This window comes from Camelus bactrianus, chromosome 27, assembly GCF_048773025.1.
Source record: "Camelus bactrianus isolate YW-2024 breed Bactrian camel chromosome 27, ASM4877302v1, whole genome shotgun sequence".
In the NCBI taxonomy this organism is placed as follows: domain Eukaryota; kingdom Metazoa; phylum Chordata; class Mammalia; order Artiodactyla; family Camelidae; genus Camelus; species Camelus bactrianus.
Genome location: NC_133565.1, coordinates 10,214,860 through 10,242,271, shown reverse-complemented (window position 1 = coordinate 10,242,271; position 27,412 = coordinate 10,214,860). Strand labels below are relative to the sequence as shown.

Here is a 27,412-nt window from a genome sequence, read left to right as displayed (position 1 = left end):
GCAGGGGGAGTGGGGCTGGGGGCTGTGGCCTGGCTCTTGGCCCATGGTGGTTCTGGTTGGGTGCCAGGATCTGACGATGGCAGGATGGGGACCTTAAGGATGATGGAAACCCCGCGGGGCGGGTAGGGGGTGGGGCGGTGCCATCCCACCGCCAGGCCCCGCCCCCCCAAGCCCGGCCCCAGTCGCCACGTCCGTCCGCGCTGGGGGCGGGAGGACGAGGGGCGTGCACGCGCGCGTCAACGGACAGACTCGGGGACGCGGACCCGCCCAGAGCGTGTGGAAGCCGGGCGGGAGCCGGGCGTTCCTGGACCAGCTCCCGGAGGATGAACGCGGCCTGGGGTCTGGGCCGCCGCTTGCTGTGCCTCCGCTGCCGTCGCCGAGCAGGTAAGGGGGCGCTGGTGGGGGCGCGCAGGTCGGGGAGCCGGCGGGTGCGGCCTGGGCTGCGCAGTGGGAGAGGCTCGCGGGTAGCGGTGCGTGGGTGAGGCCCGGGCTGCGCGACCCATTAGGATCCTGAAGTAGGTCGGCGCCACCGCGCGGTTCGTGGTGCCCATCCCTCCCCCCCATTACTAGTCCGTGAGCGCCGCCTCTTCGCTGCAGCTTATACCCGGGTTTGGGGAACCGGGAGCTAGGAGGGAGCCGTTCCGCCAGGGAGCACCTCCTACTGGCCTTCAGGCCATGGCCTGCTCCGGGAGGCGGGTGCGGTGCTGTCAGGGTGCGGGGGAGCGTGGGGGGGGGGCGGTGGCATCGGCGGCGGCGGCGGCGGCACCCCCGCGTCCGGGAGAGGGGTCTGCTTTTGGGAGCGGGGTGTGCCCTTGGGAGCCTGTGAAATTGCTCCTGTCTCCCCCGCGTCCTGTTCTGGGGGCCGGCTCTGCTTCCCCATGTTGGCGGGGTGCACGTCTGGCCGTCAGCCTGCTCCTGGGAGGCGGGCGCAGTGCGGAGAGTGTGCGGGGTGGGGGCGGGGGGTGCGGCGGCAGCGACAGGGAAATGAAAGCAAATGCCCGCGCCGGCACAGGGCAGCCCCAATCCCGCCATCGCCGCCGCCTCCCCCTGACAGCACAGCTCCTGCCTTCCAGGAGCAGGCTGACTTGTACCCTGGGCCCCGCGAACCTGGGGCGGCGGAGGCGGAGGCGGAGGCGGAGGCGGAGGCGGAGGCGGAGGCGGAGGCGGAGGCGGAGGCGGAGGCGGAGGCGGAGGCCAGGACAGGCCGCGGGGTCATTTGAAACAATCCACAGACTCGCAGAGGCGAACCCCTAAACCCGCCGCTGCCGGCACTGCCTCCGACCATGCCGCGCCCGCATCTTGGGAGCAGGCTGACCTGGGGACGCGCCTGGGGCAGCAGAGGCTGCCCCCAGGCCGTGCCGCCGCGGGTGTGGGGGCAAATCGGCCAGTTCGCCAGGGGCAGCGCCCCTTTTCCGCCGCTGCCCCAGGTTCGCGGGTCACTTGTTCCCAGGTCATTGGGCCCCCGGAGGCAGGCGTGGTGCGGTTTGGGGGCGGCGGCAGGGAGGGGTGCTGATCCCCCCCCCCCGGGGGGAGGAGAGATGGACTTGCTCCCATCTCCCCGTGGGCCTGTCTTGGCTGCGGCTTCTGCTGCCCCAAGTTCATAGGAAGCATGTCTTCCTGTCAGCCTGCTCCTGGGAGGAGGGCGCATTGCGGTCAGGGGTCAGCTTCACCGGCGGGCAAGGACTTTACCAGGACTGGGCTGTACTCAGGATAACTCACTCTCCTTTCCTCTCTTGCTTCCTCAGTTGGTGGCTATAGCGGCTTTTCTGTTTTAGGTTATCACCGGGTATTGAACATAGGTTTCTGTGCTTTACAGAAAAAATTTTCTAAAAAATCTGTTTTGTATATCGTGGCTTAAGATTTGTAAATCTCAAATTCCCAAATTAATCCCTTCCCACCCCCTTTACCTGGTAACCATAAGATTGTGTACCAAGTCTGCGAATCTGTTTCTCTTTTGTAGGTGAGTTCGTAGTGTTGTGTTTTTCAGTTTGCACGTATCAGGGGTATCATATGGCATTTTTCTCTTTCTGGCTCATTTCACTTAGAAAGATGGTCTCTAGGTTCATCCATGTTGCTGCAAATGACATTATTTTATCTTTCTTTGAAGGCAGAGTAGTAGTCCATTGTATACATTGGACTTCTTTATCCAGTCACCTGTTGCTTCATTTAGGTTGCTTCCATGTCTTGGCTGTTGTGTATAGTGATGCTATGAATACTGGGGTGCGGGTTTCTTTTGCATTGCAGTTCCCTCTCAATATATACCCAGAAGAGGGATTGCTGGATCATAGGGTAAGTTAATTTTTACAGTTTTTTGAGGCATTTGCATACTGTTTTCCGGAATGGGTACACCAAACTACGTTCCCACCAGCAGTGTAAGAGGGTCCCGTTTTCTCGACACCCTCTCCAGCGTTTATCATTCATGAGCATTTGCGTGACGGCCATTCTGACTGGTGCGAGCTGATACCTCACTGTAGTTTTGATTTGCATTTCTCTGAGAATCAGTGATTTTGAGCATTGTTTTGTGTGCCTGTTGGCCATTTGTAGTCTTCATTGGAGAAATGCCCGTTTAGGTCTTCTGCCCATTTGTGGGTTGGGTTGTTTGTTTTTTGTTACTAAGTTCTGTGAGCTGTTAATATATTCTGGAAATTAAGCCTTTGTCGGTCGAATCATTTACAGATATTTTCTCCCATTCTGTAGGGTGTTGTTTTGTTTTGCTTATGGTTTCCTTTGCTGTGCAAAAGCTTGTAAGTTCAGTTAGGTCCTGTTTGTTTCTTTGTTTGTGCTGTTATTTCTGTTGCTTGGGTGGGCTGCCCTAGGAGATCATGGCTGAGAGGTTACGTCAGTAATGTTTTGCCTGTTTGTTTTCTTCTAAGATATAGTGTCTCGTGTGCATGTTTAAGTCTTTAAGCCACTTTGAATTTCTTTCTGTGTAGGGTGTGAGGGAGTATTGTAACTTCATTGATTTGCATGCAGCTGTCCAGTTTTCCCTACATCTTTTGCTGAAGAGACTGTGTGTACTCACTGTATGTTCTTGCCTCCTTTGTCAAAGATTAATCGACCAAAGGTTTGTGGGTTTATTTCTGGGCTTTCTGCCCTGTTACACTGATCCCGTATGTCTGTTTTGGTACCAGTACCGTGCTGTTTTGACTGTAGCTCTGTAGTAGTATTGTCTGAAGTTTGGAAGGGTTATTCCTCTAGCTTTGTTCTTTTTCTTCAGTAGTGCTTTGGTAATTCTGGGTCTTTCGTGATTCCATGTAAATTTTAGGATGATTTGTTGCAGTTCTGTGAAAAAATGTCCTGGGTAATTCGATAGGGATCGCATTAAATGTGTAGAGTGCTTTGGGCAGTATGGCCATTTGAACATGATTCATTCTTCCAATGCAAGAACGTGGGGTGTCTTTCCATTTCTTTAAGGCCTCTTTAATTTCTTCAGCCAGGGTTTTGTAGGTCTCCACATGTAAGTCTTTGACTTCCTGGGTCAGATTTATCCGTAAATATTTTGTTTTGGGGGAGGCAGTGTTAGAGGGATTATTACTTCCGTGTGAAGAAGTGCCACTCGTTTCTGTATGTTGATGTTGTGTTCTGCTGCCAAATTCTTTTATTAGCCCTAGCCGTTCTCTCTATGTGGAGCCTTTAGGGTTTTCTATATATATAGTGTCATTTCATCCAGATGTAATGACAGTTTTAGCTCTTCTTTTCCACAGTGGATCCTTTTTCTTTCTTTTGCTTGTCCGATCGCTGTACTAGGACTTGCAGTACTCTGTTGAATAGAAGTGGTGAGCGTGGGCATCCTTGTCTTGTTCCAGATCTAGCAGGCAGGCCTTCAGCTTATTTTGGTCGAGTATTACGCTGGCTGTAGGTTTGTCATGAATCCCTTTATTATGTTGGGGACATGTTCCCTGTGTACCCACTTTGGTAAGAACGGGGGCTTAGTGTGGTCAGGGGGCTTGGGAGGATGGTGGGGCAGTAGCAGGGGCAGGAGGAGGGGGGCTGCCCCTTGGAAGCCAGTCATCTGCTCCCATCGCCCCCACAGCGTGACCTGGGGGTGGCCTCTGCCGCCCCAGGTTGACTGGACCCACGTCTTTAGGTCAGGAGGCTGGCATGGTGATGTCAGGGGCGAGGGTGGCGGTGGCGGGAGTGAGGCAGCTCTGTGCAAGCCCTGCGTTTGCTCTCATCTCCCCAGTGGCCTGGCTTGGGGACAGCTTCTGCTGCCCCAGGTTTGCAGGACTCAACGTGTTTAGGTCACCCTCCTCCCTGGAGGCCGGCGTGGTTCGATCAGGGGGCAGCGGGGTGACTGCGGAGGTGGCGTCTGAGGCAGTTGCAGTGGGAGAGGGGGTTCTGCCCTGTGGCAGCCTATGGGTTTGCTCCCCTGTCCACCGTGGCCTGGCCTGGGGGCGGCCTCTGCTGCCCCGGGCTCCCTGGAGGCATGTCCTCAGGTCAGCCTACTCCTGAGAGGTGGGCGTGGTGTAGTCATTGGGGCGGGGCGCGGCGGGGCGGGGGCAGCTGCAGGGGCAGCAGTGACAGTGACAGCGGGAAATGGGAGCAAATTCCTGCTCTAGCATGGGGCAGCCCCAATCCTGTCATCGCTGCCGCTGCTGAGCCCCCCTGACCACACCCCGTCTGCCTCCCAGGAGCAGTTTTTAAAATTTCCAGTTAACTTAATTGCTGCATGTGTGCATGTGTGTGTGTGTGTGTTGAATGGCTTGAATCAGAAAAGGTGGTCGTTGTAATAATAAACGTTAATAATACATGTGAAGTTACTAAAAACAGTGTCCTCGTAGTTTGTAGCTACACTGATTTATAGAATATATTTTAAGTTAACTGGGACTGATAAGTGATTCTGACAGAAATAGTTGATTTGTGTAAATGAGAAATGTTAAATAACGGGACTCTAAGTATTGTGAAGGCTGATCGTATTTTAACAGCGGGAACTAACATTACCTACATCAGTGCCAGGCTTTATATTTATATGAATATAAACCTTACAAAAACCCTGGGAATTCAGTCATGACACTATTTTCTATAAGATGAATTTTCTGAAGCAAAGAGTATTTAAATATTGTTTCAGTATCATTTTCCTAGTTAAAAAAAGAAGTTGTACCTTGATTTGAACCCTGAAATGATCAGTTCCAAAGTTTACGCTTTTTTTTAAGGCTTCTGTTTTGATACTTACATTTTGCCACAGCCGGGAGGGATGATACACAGATTAATTGTAAATGTGGAATCCACCAGTCTGCTGGTTCTAAATCGTTACTGATGGCAGCACGTTCGTTTCTATTCCTTTCAGTTATTTACAACATAATAAAGGCAAGCATCTGTTTGTCAAAATTCTTTGTCTGAGACGTGCATACCAAATGATACGTGAGTATGGAGCACTTGTAGCTGAGTGGTGTCCTAATGTTAGATCTTAGCTGCATTATGTTATTGTTGACTTCTTAGTAATTTTGAGAACTGGTCACTTCTGCAATCTCTCTAATGTTTTACAAGCAATAATAAGCAGAATTTACTGAGTGTTTACTTTATCAGGCACTGTTTTAAGTTATTTGTAGGTAGTATTTCATTTAACCATCGTACTAATTCTGAGTTCATAACTGTAGGCGAATGAAGAGCATTTCCAAAATCTCCTCTGCGGAATCCTAATCAATGCAGTTTTGCTTTCATCCCTGACCTTTCACCCTGTGTGTGAAGTGGCGTTTAAGAACTAACTGTATTGTTGTGAGTCACTGGGGAGGGATGACATTTATTCTTTCACTTTAGACATGTCAGGTCTATGCCGGCTTGGATGAGGGGTACGTAGTTCCTGTAATTTTAGGGTTCTGGTTGTGCCAAGGTTTTTCTTAATTATCAAACAATTCAAGCACACATAAAACAATATGACATACAAATTTACCCACCACCAATGATAGTTACCATTGTATGCTGTTAGTATATACCTAAGTTTTTATTTAAACGGACGTTGTTTTATAATACCAAAGCCCTTTTTCTCTGATCCATTTTCCAGCCTTGCCACTACTTTTATTACTGTATAATGTCTCACGTATATATTTTTACTTTTATTACATAGGTGTGAGTGCATCAATAGTGCACAGTTTTGTGTATTTTAAAACTTTATATAAATTATGTCACACTCTTGCTGTCATTTTGCAATTTGCTTTTTCACTAGTTTTATAGTTCTAAATTTCCCCATGTTTTTTATATAGAGCTAACATTTTTAATTGTAGAAAAGTGTCCTATTATAAAAACGTTATCGTATACTTATCCAGTCGATTGTTGAAAAAGTTACATTAACACTGTCTTGTCTGTAAATAGTACTGCAATGCATATCCCTGGACACACGCTCAAAAGTGTCTCTAGGAAACAGAAAGAAAATTGTTTCATCAGAGAACATGCATGTATTCCTTTTGTAGAGATTGCTCAATCGTTCTCCAAAGTGGTACGGCTGTTTATATCCTCATCAGCCATATCCTCATCAGCCATATGTTACAGTCTCAATTTCCACTTGGTATTGCTAACACTTGTAATAAGATATATTAGTTTTAACAATACCATGGACAGAAAATTGTAGACTATATTTTCATTTTCTCTCTCCTGATTAAGAAAATCATTGCATATCTTTCCATTTCTTTCTTAGCAATTCAAAATTCTTTCCAGGTGAGTTACCTGTGACCAATTTTTTTCTATTGGATCATTTATGGTTTGCTTTCCTTTGTATATTCTGTTTATAAGTTATTTGTTACTGTGTGTTTTGTTAGTGTTGTCCATCTTCATTATACTTAATGGTGTTTTTATCACATAGAAATATTAATTTTAAGTGTAATCACTTACAAAACCTTTCACTTATGTTTTATTGTAATTTTTGTCATATATCAATACCCTATCAGTTACCAAACACTCATCCCCATATCTGTGTAGTCTGTTATCAATCTTATTTGCTAATCTCTTTTATTTCTCAGTAGGTTCTTTATTTATGTACTGAGACCATATTTTTATTAATTTATCCTTTCAAACTATTAATGCTTAATAACCTAAGTCTATCCGTAGTTTTCTTCAAGAGAGTCTTACTGATTTGTTGACTCTATACAATTCTATATTCATTTTAGAATTAACTTGTCAAGTTTAAACACAACTCTATTAGGACTGTTATCTCAATTTACATGCATAAATTAATTTGAGGTGAAAAAATGTCGTTATGATATTGAATATTTCAATCCATAAATAAGACACTTCTCTCTATGGTTTCTGTATGAAGTAATTTCATCAAAACTTTTGAAATATAAATATACAATTAAGTAAATTGACAACAGCTGAAAAGCAAGAATTTTTAGCTAAAACGAATTTAAGATACAAAAGCAAATACTTTTAAAAGAACATAGATAATTTTCAAAATAAGAAAATAGTTGTAAAGACGACTGGCCAAGTCACAAGAATAGGAAGACCCTGAGCTCACCTCCTCCCATGGAAGTACAAAAATTACAACTATTTACAGAGGTGGAAAAGATTTGTCCACAACTAAAGATACAAAGCAGGAACCACAATGAGATGTGTAGGAGGGGTGAAGGCTGGATAAATTCGAGACCTACACCCTTGGGCAGGTGACTTACAAACAGTATGATCATTGCAATTGCAGAGGTTTTCCTCCAGGAGCAAGAATAACTTGCTCCCCAGCCTGGGGGTTCTCCACCAGGAAGAAGAGCACATTTAACATCAGCTTTGAAGGCCAGTGGGACTTGCATATGGAAGAGCCAGAGGGCTGTAGGAAACAAAGATTTTGCTCTTAAAGGGCACGTACAAAATACACATGCTTTAACACCCAGCTCAGAGATGATAATTTGAAAAGAACCTGAGTCTGACCCACTGCTTGATCTTGGAAAGGGTCCCAGAGACTAGAAGGACTGGGATTCCTCCTAGGGACATAGATACTTGTGGCAGCATTTTGGGGTGCTTGTTCTATGACAGTGACACTGGTGCTGCTAAATGCCTTTTTAAAGCCCCCGCTGTAGCCTATTAGCACCTGGTAGAGGCTTATCTACCCAACAGCTGGTCAGTAGCAGTCTTGGGAACACTGGTCCCAATAGCAACCAATGCCATCGCCTGGCCACAACAACCAGTGGTCCAGCCTCAGCCTTGGAACTCCCCGGATCATGAACCAGCCATAGCAGGAGCCAACCGCTCTCACCAGCAACTGGAATCCTCCACACAGGTTAGGGCCTGGCAACCAGTGGGCTGAGGGCCAGCCCCCTCTACCAGCATGTGACAATAGTTGGCTCTACCACAGAAGATCCCAGTCAGCGCACACAGAGGACCCTCCAGGTCACACAGCTCTGGGAAACAGAGAGGAGTGTGCTGCTGGGCCCCATGTAAGACTGCTTTTCCTACATAAGTCCACTTCTACAAGATTGGGAAACATAAATGACCTACCTAATACATACAAAAAAATAGAGACTTATGCAAAATGAGGTGAAAGAGGGATATAAAATATAAAAATAAGACCCCAGAAGAACAAGGAAAAATAGAGATAAGCAATCTGCCCTGACAAAAGTTCAAGGTAATGATCATAAAAGTGTTTACTGAACTCAGAAGAAGAACAGAAGAACACAGTGAGAAATTTAACAAGAGTTAGAAAATATTTTAAAAATCAAGCAGAGCTGAAGAATACAATAAAGAAAAAATACAAAGGAAGGAACTAGCAGTAAATTAGATGATACAGAGAACAGATCAGCAAACTAGAAGACAGAGTAATGGAAAATACCCAAGCTTAAACAAACAAAAAAATACTTTTAAAAATGAGGACAATTTAAGATACTTCTAGGACCACATCAAGCATTCACAGTGTAGGGATCTCAGAAGGAGAGGAGGGAAAGAGGCGGAGAACTTACTTGAAGTGATGATAGCTGAAAACTTCTCCCATGTGGGAAAGGAAATAGACAGCCAAGACCAGGGAGCACAGGGAATCCCAACCAAGATCAACCCAGAAAAACCCACATCAAGGCATATTGTCATTAAAGTGGCAAAATGTAAAAATAAAGAAAGCAAATAAATAAATTTAAAAGCAGGAAGTCAAAAGCAACCAGTTATATAAAAGAGAAATTACATAAGACTCTCAATTAACTTGTTAGCAGAAACTTTGCAGGCCAGAAGGGAGTGGCATAATACATTTAAAGTGATGAAAGAAAAAAATATATATATATGTATAAAACGAAGACTATCTGGCCCAGCAAGGCTATCATTTAGATTTGAAAGAGAGATGTAATTTTACAGAAAAGCAAATGGTAACTAAGTTAAGCAGCATTGCATCAGCCTTCTTATAAGAAATGTTAAGGGACTTTTTTAAGGAGAAAAGAAAGACCACAAAGAGAAATATGAAAATCAAAAAAAAAAAAAAAAAATCCCGCATTGGTAAAGGCAAAGACACAGTAGATGTTGTAGATCAGTCATGTATAATGCTAGTAAGAAGATTAAAAGAAAAAAGTAGTAAAATCATCTATACCCAAAATAAGAGCTAAGGGGTACATAAAACAAAAATATATAAAATATGATGTTAAAAACATTAAATGTCGGTGGGGTAGTAAATGCATGATTGTTAAAATTTGTTCTACCTTAAGATATCATCAACTTAAAATAATCACATATCTGTCTATATATATATATATATATATAGAGAGAGAGAGAGAGAGAGAGAGAGAGAGAATGCTGTATATAAACCTCACGGCAACCAAAAATAAAAAATCTATAGTAATACACATGCAAAAAAGAGAAATGAATCCAAACAAAATACTAAAGATAGTCATGAGATCACAAGTGAATTGAAGAAAACAGGAAGAAAGAAAGAAAAAATAATCCAAAAAAATCCAAGGTAATACAAAAACAAATAACAAAATAAAAACAAGTGTACACCAATCAATAATTACTTTAATGTAAATCAAGTAAATGCTCCTATCAATGGATATAAAGTTCTGACTAAATTAAAAATTACATATATAAAACATATAATTAAAATGATGTATTTTGTGTACACTATTATATGTAATGTATATAAGATAAATAATTATAGGCTCCATTATATACAGCAGAATGTATTTTTTTTCTGAGTGCACATGGATAATCTCCATGAGAGGGCACATGCTAGGTCACATGACGACTCTCAGTAAATTTAAGCAAGCTGAAATCATGTCAGGCAACTTTTCCAAACACCACACTATGAGACTAGAAATCAGCTACAAGGGAAAGGAAAAGATGGGAACATCTTTTGATAATATTTGGTCTCTTGTCCTCAGTTCCTGAAAAGGCTTCAGAGCCATAAAGGAGAAATGGGTGTCTTGTTATTCATGACAAACGCCCTTCAACCACAAATAAATTTATGTTAATGAGGTGACTTTTTGAAAACTCTTAAAGATGGGGATTGTTGCTAGGGGAACAAACCACAAATAGAGGGTCGGAAACTTTCAGCCCCACTCCCTGATTTCTGGGTGGGGACAGGAGCTGGAAAATGAATCAATCACCAGTAGCCAATTATTTAATCAATAATGCCTATGTAAGAAAACCTCCATAAAAACTCCAAAGTAGGGGGTTTGGAGAGCTTCCAGGCTGGGAAACCAGAAGGCGTCCATATACCACCACGCTATGTGGGCCCCAGACTGCGTGAGGACAGAAGCTCCTTTGTTCTCTTCATCCGACCATTGATTTGTGTTCTTCAGTATGTATGCTTTGTAATAAACCAGTCGTCAAGAGTTTCCTGAGTTCTGTGAGCCCCTCTAGCAAATTAATTAAACACAAGGAGGGGTCATGGGACCCTCCAACCAGTAGCCAGTTGGTCAGGAGCACAAGTGAAAAGAGCAGCTAGTTATTGGCACCTAAAGTGGAGGACAGTCGGGTGGGTCTGCGCTGTTACCCAGTGGAATCTGGTGCTATCTCTTGATGGGTAGTCAGAACTGAGTTGAGTTGTAGGACATCCAGCTGGGATAGGAGAATTGCTTGTTGTAAACACACACACACACACATTGGAAATTGGAGTACAGAACACTTTTACCTGCATTATATATGTTAGCTCTGTATTTAATTTCTTGGGGAATATCCATACTCTTTTCCATACAGTGATTAAAAGCTTACATTTCCATTAACAATGCACAAGTGTTCTTTTTCACCACATCCTAGCCAACATTCATCTCTTTCCTATGCTATAGTAGCTATTCTAACAGGTAAGAGGTGATAGAGAAGATTTCTCATTGTGGTTTTGATTTGAATTTCCCTGATGATTAGTGATGTTGAGCAGTTCTTCAAATCTGGGCAATTTGTATGTAGTCTTTGGGGGGAAAAATGGCTACTCAGTTCCTCTGGCACCTTAAAAACAGATTATTTTATTTGCATTTGAATTATGTGAGTTCCATATATATTTTGGAAATTAAACCCCTATCAGATAACATGCTTTTCAAAAATTTTTCCCCATTCGTAATTTGCCATTTACTTTTTTGGTTGTATCTTTGTGTAAGCTGGTTTTTTTGTTTGTTTGTTTTTGGTTTTTAATATTATAGCCTCCCTATTCACTCATGTTTTTGTTGCTTTTCCCTTTGGTGCCATATCCAAAAGAATCATTGGCAGTGCTGAAGTCGAAAAGCTTTCTCCCTTTTTTATTTTAGAAGTTTTATAGTTTCATGTCATACTTAAGTAATCTGTTGCAAGTTTATTTTTGAGTGGTGTAAGGTAGGGCTTTGGTTTTATTCTTTTGTATGTGATTATCCAGTTTTCTCTACACCACTTACTGAAGAGACTATTCTTTCCCAATTGAGTAAATTTGGCTCCACTGTCAAATATTACTTAATCATATATGAGAGGGTTTATTTCTGAGTCCTCCATTCTGTTCCATTGGCCTATGTGGCCAGTACCACAGTGTTTCAAATAGTATAGTTTTTAAATAGTGATTGAAAGAAAGTGTGATGCCTTCAGCTTTGTCCTTCTTTCATGATTGCTTTGGCTATCAGTGTTTTGTGATTCTGCACCAATTTTAGGATTTTTTTTTTCTGTTTTTGTGAAACATGCCATTGGAATTTTTGAATCTATAGATGACTGGGTAGTATGAACATTTTAACAATATTATTTCTTCCAATTCATGAACACAAGATATCTTTCCATTGATTTGTGTCTTTTTCAGATGACTCACTGTTAGTGTATATAAATGCAGCTGATTCTGTATGCTGATATTCAACCCTGCAATTTTCGTATTTGTTTATTAGTACTAACTGCTTTTTGGTGGAATCTTCAGGGTTTTTATATATGAGATAATATCATCTGCAAACAAAGACAGTTTCACTTCTTTCTTTCCAGTTCGGGTGCCTGTTCTTTCTCTTCCTTGCCTAATTGTTCTGGCTAGGAACTGGCTCCCTTGTAGCTATCCTGTCTGACTTTAGTATTGAGATTATGCTGGCCTTATAAAACGAGATTGGGGATGTTCACTTTTTATTTTTTTAAAGTTTGAGAAAAATTGGTGTTAATTCTTCTTTAAATTTTTGATAGAATTCACCAGTGAAGACATCTGCTCCTGGACTTCTCTTTGTTGGGAGATCTTTAATGATGATTAAGTCTCCTTAGTCATTATTAATCTGTTCAATTTTTTCTTGGTTAATTGTATGATTCCAGAAATGTATCCATTTCTTCTGGCTTAACCAGTTTGTTGGTGTGTAACTGCTCACAGCGGTCTCTTAGGATCGCGGTAGTTCCTGTGGTATTAGTGTAATGCCTCTTCTTTCGTTATTGGTTTTATTCATTTGAGTCTTGTCTCTCTTGTTAGTTATTACAGCTAAGGTTTTGTCAACTTAAAAAAATATTTTCAATAGAACCAGATCTTCGTTCATTGATCTTTTCTATTGTTTTCTGGTCTCTTACTTATTTCTGCTGTGATCTTTTTAAATATATTTTCTTCTGCTAAAGTTGTGCTTTGTTTGTTACTAGTTTTTTTGGTCCCTTGCAATGAAAGTTAAGTAGTTAATTTGAGATCTTGCTTCTTGATGTAGACATTTATTGTGATATACTTCTCTCTTACAACTGCTTTTACTGCATCCTACAGGTTTTATTGTGTTGATTTTCCATTGTAGTTTCTTTCAAGACGTGTTTTAATTTCTCTTTTTGTTTTTTCTTCTACCCGCCATACTGGGACAGTCCTGTACTCTGGTCTCTGAGGTCAGAGATGCAGCGCTGTATGGGGAAGTCCTATACACAAGGCTTGAGGTCAGGGATGCAGCCCTATTCTGCGACAGTCTTGCGCACAGGGCTCTGAAGTCAGGCTTGCAGTCCTATGTTGGGAAAGTCCTGTGCACAGGACACTGAGGTCAGCGGTACCACCCTGTCCGGTGATAGTCCTGTGCAAACTACTCCGAGGTCAGGGATGCAGCCCTGTGTTGGGAAAGTCCTGTGCACAGGGCCCCAGGTCTGGGATGCAGCAGTACCCTAGGACAGTCCTGTGCAGAGGCCTCCAAGGTCAGAGTTGCAGCCCTATTCGGCCACAGTCCTGTGCACAGGGCTCCGAGGTCAGGCCTGCAGCCCTAACCTGGGACAGTCCTGTGGACAAGGCCCTGAGGTCAGGGATACAGACTTATCCTGGGACAGTCCTGTGCACAGGGCTCCAGGATAAGGGACATAGCCCTATTCTAGGACAGTCCAGTGCATAGGGCTCTGAAGTCATGATGCCACCCTATGCTGGAACATTTGTGGGCACAGGGCCCCGAGGTCAGTGGTGCAGCCCTATCTGGCTACAGTCTGGTGCAAAGAACTGTTGAGTTCAGGGATGCAGCCCTGTCTTGGGAACATCCTGTGCACAGGGCCCGAGGTCAGGGATGCAGCCCTGTTCTGGGACAGTCCAGTGCACAGGCCTCCAAAGTCAGGCCTGCAGCCCTAACCTGGGACAGTCCTCTGGACTAGGCCTCAAGGTCTGAGACACCACACTTTCCTGGGACAGCCTTGTGCACTGGGCTCTGAGGTGACAGACACAGCCCTATCCTAACACAGTCCAGTGCATAGGGTTCTGAAGTCAGGGCTGCAACCCTGTGCTGGGACAGTCTTCTGCTTCACATTCCGAGGTAAGTGGTGCAGCCCCATCTGGCTATAGTCCTGTGCAAAGGAGTCCTACTTCAGGGAGGAAGTCTTAAATTTGGCTAGTCTTGTGCATGGGGCCCCAGGTCAGCAATGCAGCCCTGTCCTGAGCAGTCCTGGGCACAGGGCCCTGAGAGCAGTGGTGCAGCCCTATCTGGTGACAGCCCTGTGCACAGGGCTCCGAGGTGGGTCCTGGAGCTCTAACGTGGGAAGGTCCTGTGCACAGGGCTCCAAGATGTGGGACAGAGCCCTCTCCTGAGACAGTCCTGTGCATCGGGCTCTGAAGGTAGGGATGCAGTCCTATCCTGGCAAAATCCTGTGCACAGGGCCCTGAAGTCAGTGGTGCAGCCCTATCTGGCTATAGTCCTGTCAAAGGGTCCTGAGGTTCAGGATGCAGCCCTATCCTGGGACAGTCCTGTGTAAAGGCCTCCAACGTCAGAGTTGCAGCTATACTTCATGACAGTCCTGTGGACAGGGCCCAAGGTCAGGGATGCAGCCTTATCCTGGGACGGTCCTGTGCATAGGCCTTGAAGGTCAGGGTTCTAGCCCTATTTGTGAACAGTTCTGTGCACAGGTCTCCGAGGTCAGGCCTACAGCCCTAACCTGGGACAGTCCTATGCCTATGGCTCTGAAGACAGGGATTCAGCCCTATCCGGCTACAGTCTTGTGCAAACGGCTCCGAGGTCAGCGATGCAACCCTGCCCTGGGTCAGTACTGTGCACGAGGCTCAGAGGTCGGGGGCGAATCCCTATCCTGAACATAATCTTGTGCACAAAGCATAGGGAACAGCAGTGCACCCTGTCGTGCAACAGTCTGGTATGCAGGGCCCCGATTCAGAGATGCCCCCATATCCTGGGACAGTCCTCTGCACATAGCTTAAGGTCATGGATACACCCCTATCCTCGGAGAGTGATGTGCACATGGCTCTGAGTCAGGGATGCAGCCCTGTCCTGGGACAGTCCTGTGCACAAAGCCATGAGGTCAGGGGTGCAGCCCTATCCAGGTGGTTTGGGGCAAGCTCACCTGGGGGCTGGGGGAGTGGAGTCAGTGTGTGGTGCTGTCGGGAGGACCTGCAGCACTACACACGGTGTTAGGATATTGGTATTCTGAGGGCAAAACAGAAGCATGTGAAACTCATCCAGGATGTCTCAATTTTATCAGTGAGTTGCCAACAAAGCCATCTTTTCGGGTTAAAGAAGAAAGAGCAAGGTGATGACTGAAAGAGACAGAACAAGTTTACAGAGTCTCCTATGGGGAAAGAGTTAGGAATCCAATAAAAATGGATGAAAATATTAAATCTATAGCCATAAGACCCACCCGAAGGAAGGTCCTTTCCTAGTTAACCCTGTGAACATGAATTTCTTATTTTCTCTATCACACTTAGACGACAGAACAGTTAAGAAATATTAAGTACTACAAAAATCGCATAGAATCAGTTCATGGTGAATGCAGAGTCTTAATGAATAATGTATTTTGTATGCGTGTGTGTGCGTGCGCGTGTGCATATAATAGAAAAGAACAAATCTGACTCCATATTACACCTGTTCCTTTGACTTTACCCCTGTGCCCTGTTCCCTAGGCTTAGTGTTGCTGGCTCTGCACTCATGTAAAGATAACAAGTTGCAGAATAGAGACTAACATTTGTTTTGTTGGAGGTTTTGCAGGAACACCGTGAGCTGGCCCACGTGAACAGCTGCACTAGAAAGAATTCCTGCACCAAGAAGTTTGCAGCAACCAACCACACACACCGCCCCCACCTTTTTTTTTTTTTTTTTTTTTTTTGTATAAAAGTAGCCTGTATTCTGATTCTGGTTGGAGCAGGATAGCTCTGCAAGACATTAGTCAGCCATCCTCTGGGTCGGCCAGCTTTCCAAATACAGTCGCTATTCCTCGCCCCAACACCTCGTCTCCCGGTTTACTGGCCTGTCACATGGAGAGCAGAACGAGTTTGGACAGGATAACAATTTTACACCATGAATGGTTAACTATAATGACAACTCCCCACAGAAGACAGTTGTACATACTGACAAAATGTTGCTTTCCTCTCAACAGACTATGGAAAACACATTGCTTCTTCACTACAACCTTTGACTTTCGGTAATTTTGGTTTAAAATAATTTGCAATTTGGAAATACACACATACACAAACATATCTTGCTAGCTCAGTTCAGGGAAAGCAAGAGTAATTCATAGAAACAAAACAAAAATATGTTTTCAAAATCACAGATGATTACACACATTCATTTTTTTGAGATACAGTATTACAGAGACACTACACAGCAGTGGTTTTCAAACATTTTGTTTCCTGGGATACCTTGACACTCCTAAAATTTATTCAAGACTCAAAAAATTGTATGTGAATTACATCTAACCATATTTACTGCATGAAAACTAAGAGGGTTTAAACAAATATGAATTACTTTGTAAACAATAACAAATTTTATGATGACAGATAATTATACTTTACAAAAAAACCCCACAAAACTATTTTCCAAAAAACAACTAGTGAGGACAATGGCACCGTGTTAAATTTTAGCAAATCTCAGTATCTAGCTGGAAAGGTTTTTCTATCTGCTCTGCATTCAGTCTACTGCGGTATCACAGGGCAGGTAGCCTGTAGAAAACCCAACCGTACACTTGGAAGAGAGTGAGAGTGAAAATGAAAATAACATCGCCTTCTTATGAAAATGGCTTAGACCTCAGAGATCCCTCTGCAGGGCACTGGGAATCCCCAGGGTGCCCCAGAGCACACTTTAAGAACTGATGCTCTGCAGAGCTGTGTGCAATGGCCATCCTTTTAGACACTGGGCACTTACACATCTCCATGCCTTCATCATCATTGTCCACGGCAGGTTTGTCACAGGACTTGTCGATGGCAGCTCTGAAGTTCTCACTGCACCCCCTTCCTCAGATGATCCTCAGCCACGGGTGGTGGAAGGGGACGCCCCATTCAGAGTCTCCTCGGCGACTGCCATCTGCAGACTAAAGAGCTCAACTTCTTCAGAGCCAGGGTAGCCCCATGGGTCTGCTGGGGAAAACCTGGAGGTGTGCAAAGACAAAATGTCATTAGAATCAGTGGTGAAAATGACACACCCGAGTAGCTATGAATTGTGGGAAACATCATGGACATGAATGAATTATGTTTGATGTCAACTTCTGGACTGTGGCTGGCAAGATATAAAAGGTAAAAGGACAGTCAGTCATTTTAAGTTTGCCCAAATATATATTAAATGTGGTCTGTTTTCTTTACTTTTTGTAGGAAAAACTGTTAACATCCATTTACTGGTCAACAGATGAGATCTTTGTCAAATCATTTGCTCTAAGTTGCATCAATAATCTGAAAGAACCAGAATAACCCAGAGGCTGGTGTGAAGAGCAGGGAGGAGGAGAGCTCAGGGACGTGACCAGGAGAAGCTTTTCAACTTGGCTGATACCACTTTTTGGCAGTTTAAAGTTACTGACGACAGAAGGTAAACTTTCATCTAAACGTGCTTCAGGCAGCCTCTTCCTCATTACAGTCAGGTTCACTCAACTCAGCAAATAAGAAAAGCACAAGAGACCACATGTCACCAGTGATGTCAGGGCACCCTGGCACCAGGTGGAACCTAATTCTGGAAATTGGACACGTTCTCTGGGAAGAGCAATACAAGATGTGACCAGGAAGACACACAGGTGAGTAGTTTATATCTGAATCACTATGCTGTACACCAGCAACTAACAGGGCCCTGTAAACCAACCATACTGCAATTAAAAAAGAAAAGAAAAAGAAAGAAAGAAAGAAACTATGTAGGGGCTGTCTCTAGGGAGAAGTACAGGAGGAAAAACCAAAGCTGGATGAGGACTTAGACCCCCAGGCCTGTGAATAACGTCTGCTTGAGAAATGGGGGAGGGACAGGAGGAGGAAGAGCAGCAGTGAGCGCGAAGGCTTCAGCAGGGTGGACGGCAGGGGCGCAGGGGCGACTCAGAGGATTAAAGCTTGGGCTTGGCTCCTGGAGGACCCAACTGCACCAAGCGTTAGGGGACAGTTGAAATGGATTTCTTTTTTTTTTCTTTGTAATTTTCAATTCCAATTTATTGATGGTAGGCCACAGAGATTACTCTCACATGAATTAAGACATGATACTCTCAAGCAGATTTTGTTTTGGTGGTATGCATTTGGTGATTTGCATATACAATGATATTTACTCTATTTTAAAATATTATATTGGACTTTAAAATGGATATTTTTAAAAACCGAAGTATAGTCAGTTACAATGTGTCCATTTGTGGTGTACAGCACGATGTCCCAGTCATGCATATACATGCATATATTCATTTACATATTCTTTTTGATTAAAGGTTATTACAAGATACTGCACATAGTTCCCTGTGCTATACGGAAGAACCTCAAAATGGATTTCTTTAACCAGGTAAGACAGCCTCATACATCGCTGCTGACCTAGCACTCAAAGGTAGATGAATTTGGCCTCTAGATGAGTGAAAAACCAGCAACCACTAGCTGGGCAACCCAGGTTATAGAATGAGTTCTTCACTTATATTGTCAAAATGACAGCTGCAAAGTAACAGGAGCACAGATGAGGCTGGACAGTTTTATCTCTACGTGGGGCCGTCAGCCCACGTGTTGATCAATGACTAAGGAGTAGCCTGGTATGTTACCACCTAGAAGACAAATACTTATGACATGGCCTTTCACATGGCTCAGTGTAAAACAGAATAAAAATTCAGTTGAGAGTCAAGACAGGAATTATCTTTTTAAGCTTCATTTACATGACATTTTTCAGCTAATTTTCACAATAGGGCAGCTGTTAAAGTCAGTATGTTAAAAATGTAACATGGGCAGAAAGGCATATAGATAATTCTAGTGAGGAGCTAATACTCCGTAAATTACTATGCTTGGGAGAGAAAGATGATTTATTTAACTTCCTCAATACCTGTTTGTATATAATTATTTTATGACAAACATTCACATGTAATATTTCTCTCCAGGAGATCAGTCTTACATTTTTCTCTTGACAGTGCTATGATTTTTTAATAAGGCTATGTTTTAAATATCCACAGAAGTCATGTCACAGGAAGGAAAATGAAGTTTTGTTCCTAAGAACTAAACAAACAGTAAGGAATCAGCCTCTCCCTCCCCAGCCTTCCCCGCTAGCAGACAGGACAGCGCATCTGTCTCGCTTTTTCTTATTTTTCCCCCATTTCCCCTTCCTTTGTTTCCCTCTTCTTCTCCCTTCTCCTCCCTTTCAACATTTCCGCTCAGAGGTGCTTCTCCCCGGGCAGGGGCAGAGCAGGTCTCACCCCCTGCCTGTCCCTGACCCCCCGCCGCCCTATGGCAACGGAACTCAGTCCCCACCTGGGCACAAGCAGCAGCCTCAAGTCCTGGTCTTCATGGAACCAATTCGGTGAGTGACCCCCCAGCCGCAGCCATGCCTCTCGCCCCAGTGCACTCGCCCTTGGGCCCCCTTCCCTCTCTTCTCCCTCCCCAGTCAGCCCCTTCCCCCTCCCGTGCACCCCACTGACCCCTCATCACCCCTGTGCGGCCTACAGCTCTGCCAGGGAGGTGAGGGAGGAGGAGAGGGAGGAGGAACATTGAGAATATCTTTTTCCAAATAAGCTGGTGAAGGGTGAGGGGACTACCTCTGGATGGTGGGGGGGGGACCCGGGGTGAGGCAGGAGGGATCAGCTTGATTGCAGAGGCTGTATCTTAGGACCAAGTGGGGCACAGACTGGAGGTGGGGACATGAGTGTGAGGAGAAGGAGCCTTGTCTTGGGGGGTCCAATGTGGCAGGAGGTGGGGAGGCAGTGACTGGGTGGGGGGTCGGAGAGCAGGGGGAGTGGGGCTGGGGGCTGTGGCCTGGCTCTTGGCCCATGGTGGTTCTGGTTGGGTGCCAGGATCTGACGATGGCAGGATGGGGACCTTAAGGATGATGGAAACCCCGCGGGGCGGGTAGGGGGTGGGGCGGTGCCATCCCACCGCCAGGCCCCGCCCCCCCAAGCCCGGCCCCAGTCGCCACGTCCGTCCGCGCTGGGGGCGGGAGGACGAGGGGCGTGCACGCGCGCGTCAACGGACAGACTCGGGGACGCGGACCCGCCCAGAGCGTGTGGAAGCCGGGCGGGAGCCGGGCGTTCCTGGACCAGCTCCCGGAGGATGAACGCGGCCTGGGGTCTGGGCCGCCGCTTGCTGTGCCTCCGCTGCCGTCGCCGAGCAGGTAAGGGGGCGCTGGTGGGGGCGCGCAGGTCGGGGAGCCGGCGGGTGCGGCCTGGGCTGCGCAGTGGGAGAGGCTCGCGGGTAGCGGTGCGTGGGTGAGGCCCGGGCTGCGCGACCCATTAGGATCCTGAAGTAGGTCGGCGCCACCGCGCGGTTCGTGGTGCCCATCCCTCCCCCCCATTACTAGTCCGTGAGCGCCGCCTCTTCGCTGCAGCTTATACCCGGGTTTGGGGAACCGGGTGCCGCCCCGGGAGCTAGGAGGGAGCCGTTCCGCCAGGGAGCACCTCCTACTGGCCTTCAGGCCATGGTCTGCTCCGGGAGGCGGGTGCGGTGCTGTCAGGGTGCGGGGGAGCGTGGGGGGGGGCGCGGTGGCATCGGCGGCGGCGGCGGCGGCACCCCCGCGTCCGGGAGAGGGGTCTGCTTTTGGGAGCGGGGTGTGCCCTTGGGAGCCTGTGAAATTGCTCCTGTCTCCCCCGCGTCCTGTTCTGGGGGCCGGCTCTGCTTCCCCATGTTGGCGGGGTGCACGTCTGGCCGTCAGCCTGCTCCTGGGAGGCGGGCGCAGTGCGGAGAGTGTGCGGGGTGGGGGCGGGGGGTGCGGCGGCAGCGACAGGGAAATGAAAGCAAATGCCCGCGCCGGCACAGGGCAGCCCCAATCCCGCCATCGCCGCCGCCTCCCCCTGACAGCACAGCTCCTGCCTTCCAGGAGCAGGCTGACTTGTACCCTGGGCCCCGCGAACCTGGGGCGGCGGAGGCGGAGGCGGAGGCGGAGGCGGAGGCGGAGGCGGAGGCCAGGACAGGCCGCGGGGTCATTTGAAACAATCCACAGACTCGCAGAGGCGAACCCCTAAACCCGCCGCTGCCGGCACTGCCTCCGACCATGCCGCGCCCGCATCTTGGGAGCAGGCTGACCTGGGGACGCGCCTGGGGCAGCAGAGGCTGCCCCCAGGCCGTGCCGCCGCGGGTGTGGGGGCAAATCGGCCAGTTCGCCAGGGGCAGCGCCCCTTTTCCGCCGCTGCCCCAGGTTCGCGGGTCACTTGTTCCCAGGTCATTGGGCCCCCGGAGGCAGGCGTGGTGCGGTTTGGGGGCGGCGGCAGGGAGGGGTGCTGATCCCCCCCCCCCGGGGGGAGGAGAGATGGACTTGCTCCCATCTCCCCGTGGGCCTGTCTTGGCTGCGGCTTCTGCTGCCCCAAGTTCATAGGAAGCATGTCTTCCTGTCAGCCTGCTCCTGGGAGGAGGGCGCATTGCGGTCAGGGGTCAGCTTCACCGGCGGGCAAGGACTTTACCAGGACTGGGCTGTACTCAGGATAACTCACTCTCCTTTCCTCTCTTGCTTCCTCAGTTGGTGGCTATAGCGGCTTTTCTGTTTTAGGTTATCACCGGGTATTGAACATAGGTTTCTGTGCTTTACAGAAAAAATTTTCTAAAAAATCTGTTTTGTATATCGTGGCTTAAGATTTGTAAATCTCAAATTCCCAAATTAATCCCTTCCCACCCCCTTTACCTGGTAACCATAAGATTGTGTACCAAGTCTGCGAATCTGTTTCTCTTTTGTAGGTGAGTTCGTAGTGTTGTGTTTTTCAGTTTGCACGTATCAGGGGTATCATATGGCATTTTTCTCTTTCTGGCTCATTTCACTTAGAAAGATGGTCTCTAGGTTCATCCATGTTGCTGCAAATGACATTATTTTATCTTTCTTTGAAGGCAGAGTAGTAGTCCATTGTATACATTGGACTTCTTTATCCAGTCACCTGTTGCTTCATTTAGGTTGCTTCCATGTCTTGGCTGTTGTGTATAGTGATGCTATGAATACTGGGGTGCGGGTTTCTTTTGCATTGCAGTTCCCTCTCAATATATACCCAGAAGAGGGATTGCTGGATCATAGGGTAAGTTAATTTTTACAGTTTTTTGAGGCATTTGCATACTGTTTTCCGGAATGGGTACACCAAACTACGTTCCCACCAGCAGTGTAAGAGGGTCCCGTTTTCTCGACACCCTCTCCAGCGTTTATCATTCATGAGCATTTGCGTGACGGCCATTCTGACTGGTGCGAGCTGATACCTCACTGTAGTTTTGATTTGCATTTCTCTGAGAATCAGTGATTTTGAGCATTGTTTTGTGTGCCTGTTGGCCATTTGTAGTCTTCATTGGAGAAATGCCCGTTTAGGTCTTCTGCCCATTTGTGGGTTGGGTTGTTTGTTTTTTGTTACTAAGTTCTGTGAGCTGTTAATATATTCTGGAAATTAAGCCTTTGTCGGTCGAATCATTTACAGATATTTTCTCCCATTCTGTAGGGTGTTGTTTTGTTTTGCTTATGGTTTCCTTTGCTGTGCAAAAGCTTGTAAGTTCAGTTAGGTCCTGTTTGTTTCTTTGTTTGTGCTGTTATTTCTGTTGCTTGGGTGGGCTGCCCTAGGAGATCATGGCTGAGAGGTTACGTCAGTAATGTTTTGCCTGTTTGTTTTCTTCTAAGATATAGTGTCTCGTGTGCGTGTTTAAGTCTTTAAGCCACTTTGAATTTCTTTCTGTGTAGGGTGTGAGGGAGTATTGTAAATAACTTCATTGATTTGCATGCAGCTGTCCAGTTTTCCCTACATCTTTTGCTGAAGAGACTGTGTGTACTCACTGTGTGTTCTTGCCTCCTTTGTCAAAGATTAATGGACCAAAGGTTTGTGGGTTTATTTCTGGGGTCTCTTTTGTGTTCCAGTGATCCGTATGTGTGTTTTTGTAACAATACCATGCTGTTTTGATTGTAGGTCTGTAATACTGTCTGAAGTCTAAGAGGGTTATTCCTCCAGCTTTGTTCTTTTTCTTGAAGAATGCTTCAGTAATTGTGGGTTTTCTCTGATTCCATATAAATTTTAAGATGATTTTTTTCTAGTTCTGTGAAAAATGTCCTTGGTGATTTGGTAGGGATCTGCATTCAGTCTGTTGATGCCTCGGGGCAGGTATGGCCATTTTAACAATATTCTTCCAATACAAGGACATGGGCTATCTTTTGTTTTCTCTAAGTCCTCTTTAATTCCCTTAAGTGTTTTATGGGTCTCTGCATGTAAGTGTTTCATGTCCTTGGTTAGATTTAATCGTAAGTATTTTATTTTTTGGATGCAGTTTTAAAAGGGAGTATTACATTCATGTGAAGAAATGCCACTGATTTCTGTAGGTCGATGTTGTATTCTGCTACCTTGCCAAATACTTTAGTTAGCTTTAGTCATTTTTGTGTGGAGCCTTAAGGATTTTCTATAGATAGTATCATGTCATCTGCATATAATGACAGTTTTACCTCTTATCTTTTAATTTGGACCCCTTTTATTTCTTTTTGTTGTCTAGTTGCTATGGCTAGGACTTCCAATACTATATTGAATAAAAGGGGTGAGAGTGGGCATCTTTGTCTTGTTCCAGATTTTAGTGGCATATTTTTCAGTTTTTCACCGTTAGTACTGTGTTAGCTGTAGGTTTTTCATACATAGCTTTTATTATGTTCAGATATGTTCCCTCTATGCCCACTTTATTATAAGCTTTTATCATAAATGGCTGAATTTTGTTTTGCTTTTTCATCGTCCATTGAGATGAGCACGTGGTTTTTGTCCTTTATTTTGTGAAGTGGTATATCACATTGTCATTTGTATTTTGAACCATCCTTGTGTCCCTGGGATGAATCCAGCTTATGTTGTATGATGTTTTTTATGTGTTGTTGGATTCTGTTTGCTGATATTTTGTGGATGATCTTTAGATGTATGTTCATCAGTGATATTGACTTGTAATTTTCGTTTTTGGTAGTGTCTTTGTTTTGTTTTGGTTTATGGGTGATGGTTCATAGAATGAGTTTAGGAGTATTCTTTCCTTTTCAATGTTTTTAGAATTTGAAAAGGATCAGTATGAGTTCTTTGTATGTTTTGTAAAATTCCTGAGTGAAACCATCTGGTCTGGAGTTTTGTTTGCAGGGGGGTTTTGCTAATTTCTAGTTATTGCTAATTGTTTCATTTCTAGTGATCAGTCTATTCTAGTGGTCTGTTTCTTCTTCTGTCATGGTGGACTGTATATTTTCAGAAACTTGTCCATTTCTTCTAGGTTGTCCAACTTGTTTCCATATAGTTTTAGTATTCTGTTATGATATTTTGTTTTTGTGTGATACTGGTTTTAGGAGCTTAGTTTTTAAATGTTTTTAAGATGGGCCTAGCAAAATTCACATTCAGTAAAGCAATGGTTTATCTCTAGTAAACTGACTAACTTGATTATTTTTACTATCTTGAGCCTTTGCCCAAAAATCTAGTGTGATCCTCACATCCCTTCTGAAAGGTTTTGTTTCAGAGAGGGCTTAGAAGCAAGACAGGAGCTGTGGTTGTTCCTAGGAAAAGACAGTGGGTGCGAATGGACATGCTCATTGAGGGGGTTGTACACAATTCATTCACCTAGTAATTGTGATATGTTAATTTATTCATTGATCTATCTTGATATCATAGCATATCTCTGGACATTTTTTCCTGTTATATTGATGTACATGTCTTTTTTTTTTTTTTTACCAGTACCATACTGTCTTTATTACTTTACTTTTATAGTAAGTCTTGAAATCAAACAGTGTAAGTCTTCCAACTTAGTTTTTTTCCAAAATTGTTTCAACTATTCTAGGTCTAGTCTTCTTTAATTTCTTCCAGCAATATTTTATATGTTTCAGAGTAGAGATCTCTCGCATATTCTGTAGAATTTATTCCTAAGTAGTTAATATTTTCATGCAGTATAGTTGATTTTTATACACTGACCTTCTGTCTTGCAGCTTTGCTAAACTCACATAGTAGTTCTAATACCATTTTTTTGTCGATTTCGTAGAATTTTCTATTTGGGACATATCTGTGAATGAAAGTTTTACATATTCCTTTTATTCATATATATGATTGTGTTGTGTGTGTGTGTATTTTTTAAATTTATTTTTTTGCTTTATTTCACTGGCCACAATCTCTAGTGTATTTTGAATAGAAGTAGTGAGAGGTCCTTGCTGTGTTCTCAGTCTTAAGGGCAAACATTCAGTCTTTCACTGTTAAGTATGATGTTAGGTGTAAGTTTTTCACGTGTGCCCTTTTTTATGTTGAGGAAATTCCTCTTAATCCTAGTTTGTTAAAAATTTTTTTTCTTTTCTAAAGTCATGATTATATATTGAATTTTATCTCATGCTTTTCCCACATTTATTGATAGGATCCTGTGGTTTTTCTTTTAATATGAAATGCATTGATTGATTTTCAATGTTAAACTTACAACCTTGCATTCTTAAAGTAAAATCTTTGTCTGATTTTGGTATTAGAGTAGTCGTAGTCTCATAAAGTGAGTTCGAATTTGTTCCCTTTTCTGCTTTCTGCTGGTTCTGCTTTTCTGGTAGGATTTGTATTACTTCTTTCTCAAAATTTGGTGAAATTCAGTGAATTCAGAGCCTGGAGTTTGTGAAGTTTTTAACTACTAATTTAATTCATTTGATAGACAAAGTGCTGTTACTGGCTTTTTTATTTTTTCTTGAGTGAGTCTTGATATTTTGGGTCTTTCCAGAAACTTGTCCATTTCACCTAAGTGGTCAAGTTTATGAGCATAAAGGTGTTTTATTATTCTCTTTTGAATACATGTATGGTCTGTAGTGTTACTATTTTTATTCCTAATGTTGGGAATTTGTCATTTGTCTTTTTCTCTTTATTAGTCTGGCTAGAGCTATATGATACTACTGATTTCTCAAAAAATTAATGTTTGGGTATCACTGATTTTTCTCTATTGCTTTTATGGTTTTAGTTCCATAATTTCTACTCTTTATCATTTCTTTCTGATTTTGTGGGTTTAATTTGCTCCCCTTCTGATAACTTAAGATGGAAGCTTAGGTCATTTATTTGAGACTTTTTTCTTTCCTAATATAAAAATCAAAAAAATAAATTTCCTGCAGACAACTGTTTTAGGTACATATAACAGTGTTTTTTTTTTTTTTTTAACATTCCATTGAAAATCCTTTTTATTTTGCCTTGTGATTTCTTCCTTGACCTTCATAGTTTATTTAGAAGTGAATTAATTTCCAAGTATTTGGAGTACTTTCCAGTTATTGTTTTAACTTAATCCTTTTGTGGTCAGAGAAATGACTTGGTGTGATTTCAGTTCTCTTTAAATTCATTGAGAGTTGTTGTACATCCTAGAATATGATCTGTCTTGGTGAATGTTTTAAGTGTATGTGAAAAGAATGTTTATATGCTGTTTGGGGTAGTGTATTCTGTAAATGTCCGTTAGATCAAGGTTGTCGGCTTCATTTTCTGACCTCTTGTTTTGTCAGTTATTGTGAAACAAATGTTGAACTGTCCAGCTGTAATTGTGGGTTTGTCTCTTCTGTTCTGCTTTTGCTTCCTGTATTTTGAAGTTCACTCCTGACAGACATTTAAGGTTGTTCTGTCCTCTTGGTCCATTGAGTCCTTTGTTATTATGTAATGTCTCTCCATCCTCAGTATTTTTTGAGCTGATATTAGTGTAGTTGTCCCAGCTTTCTTTTGATTAGTGTTTTTGTGGGATGTCTTTTTTCTTTTCTTGTACTTTTAACCTGTCTCTGTCTCTCTGTTGAATCTGTGTGTGTGTAGACAGCATGGAGTTGGGTCTTGTTTTCGTTGTTGTTGCTGTTGTTTTGATCCAGTCTGCCCATCTCTGCCTTTTATTTGGAGTTTTTTTTTTTTTTGAAAAAGACCATTTTATATAATGTAATTATGATTTGTTTGGGTTTCAAGCTACCCTTAGTGTGACTAGTTTTCTATTTGTCCTGTGTGTTCTTTATGTCCTTTTCCCACTTCCCTGCCCTGTTTTGAGTTAAGTTGTTGTTATTGTTGTTTAAATGAACCCCTTTTATCTCCAATCCTGGCTTATTAGCTCTGCTTCTGTTGTTTCACAATGGTTACTCTAGACTTTGCACATCTTTAACCGATGATAGCCAATCTTCAAATAATATACCAGTTACATAGAGTGTACGATCCTTGAAACAATAAACTTCCATTTCTCCCTTCCTATTTAGTCCTCCTTTACTTCTTCATGTTATGATGCCCCATAATACATTATTGTTAGTGTGCTTTAAATCATCTTTTAAATTTATTAAAAGTGAGGAAAAAATCTTTATATTTACTCAAG

At 44.1% G+C, this 27,412-nt stretch overlaps 1 protein-coding gene across 13 annotated transcripts in view; it reads left to right on the top strand.

The window, feature by feature from the left end:
• The first annotated feature begins 4,489 nt into the window (after positions 1 to 4,489).
• Positions 4,490 to 27,412, top strand: part of LOC123617716 (uncharacterized) — a 95,599-nt gene continuing 72,676 nt past the window's right edge. For 8 of the 13 annotated variants that reach the window (XM_074354295.1, XM_074354290.1, XM_074354291.1 and 5 more), the window contains exon 1: positions 19,915 to 20,288. The gene's annotated coding sequence lies outside the window, so the exon portion shown is untranslated. Of the gene's footprint in view, positions 17,752 to 18,417; positions 18,489 to 19,137; positions 19,192 to 19,339; positions 19,482 to 19,914; positions 20,289 to 27,412 lie in introns of those variants that run through there. The other 5 variants (XM_074354301.1, XM_074354299.1, XM_074354298.1 and 2 more) reach the window with 3 other exon arrangements.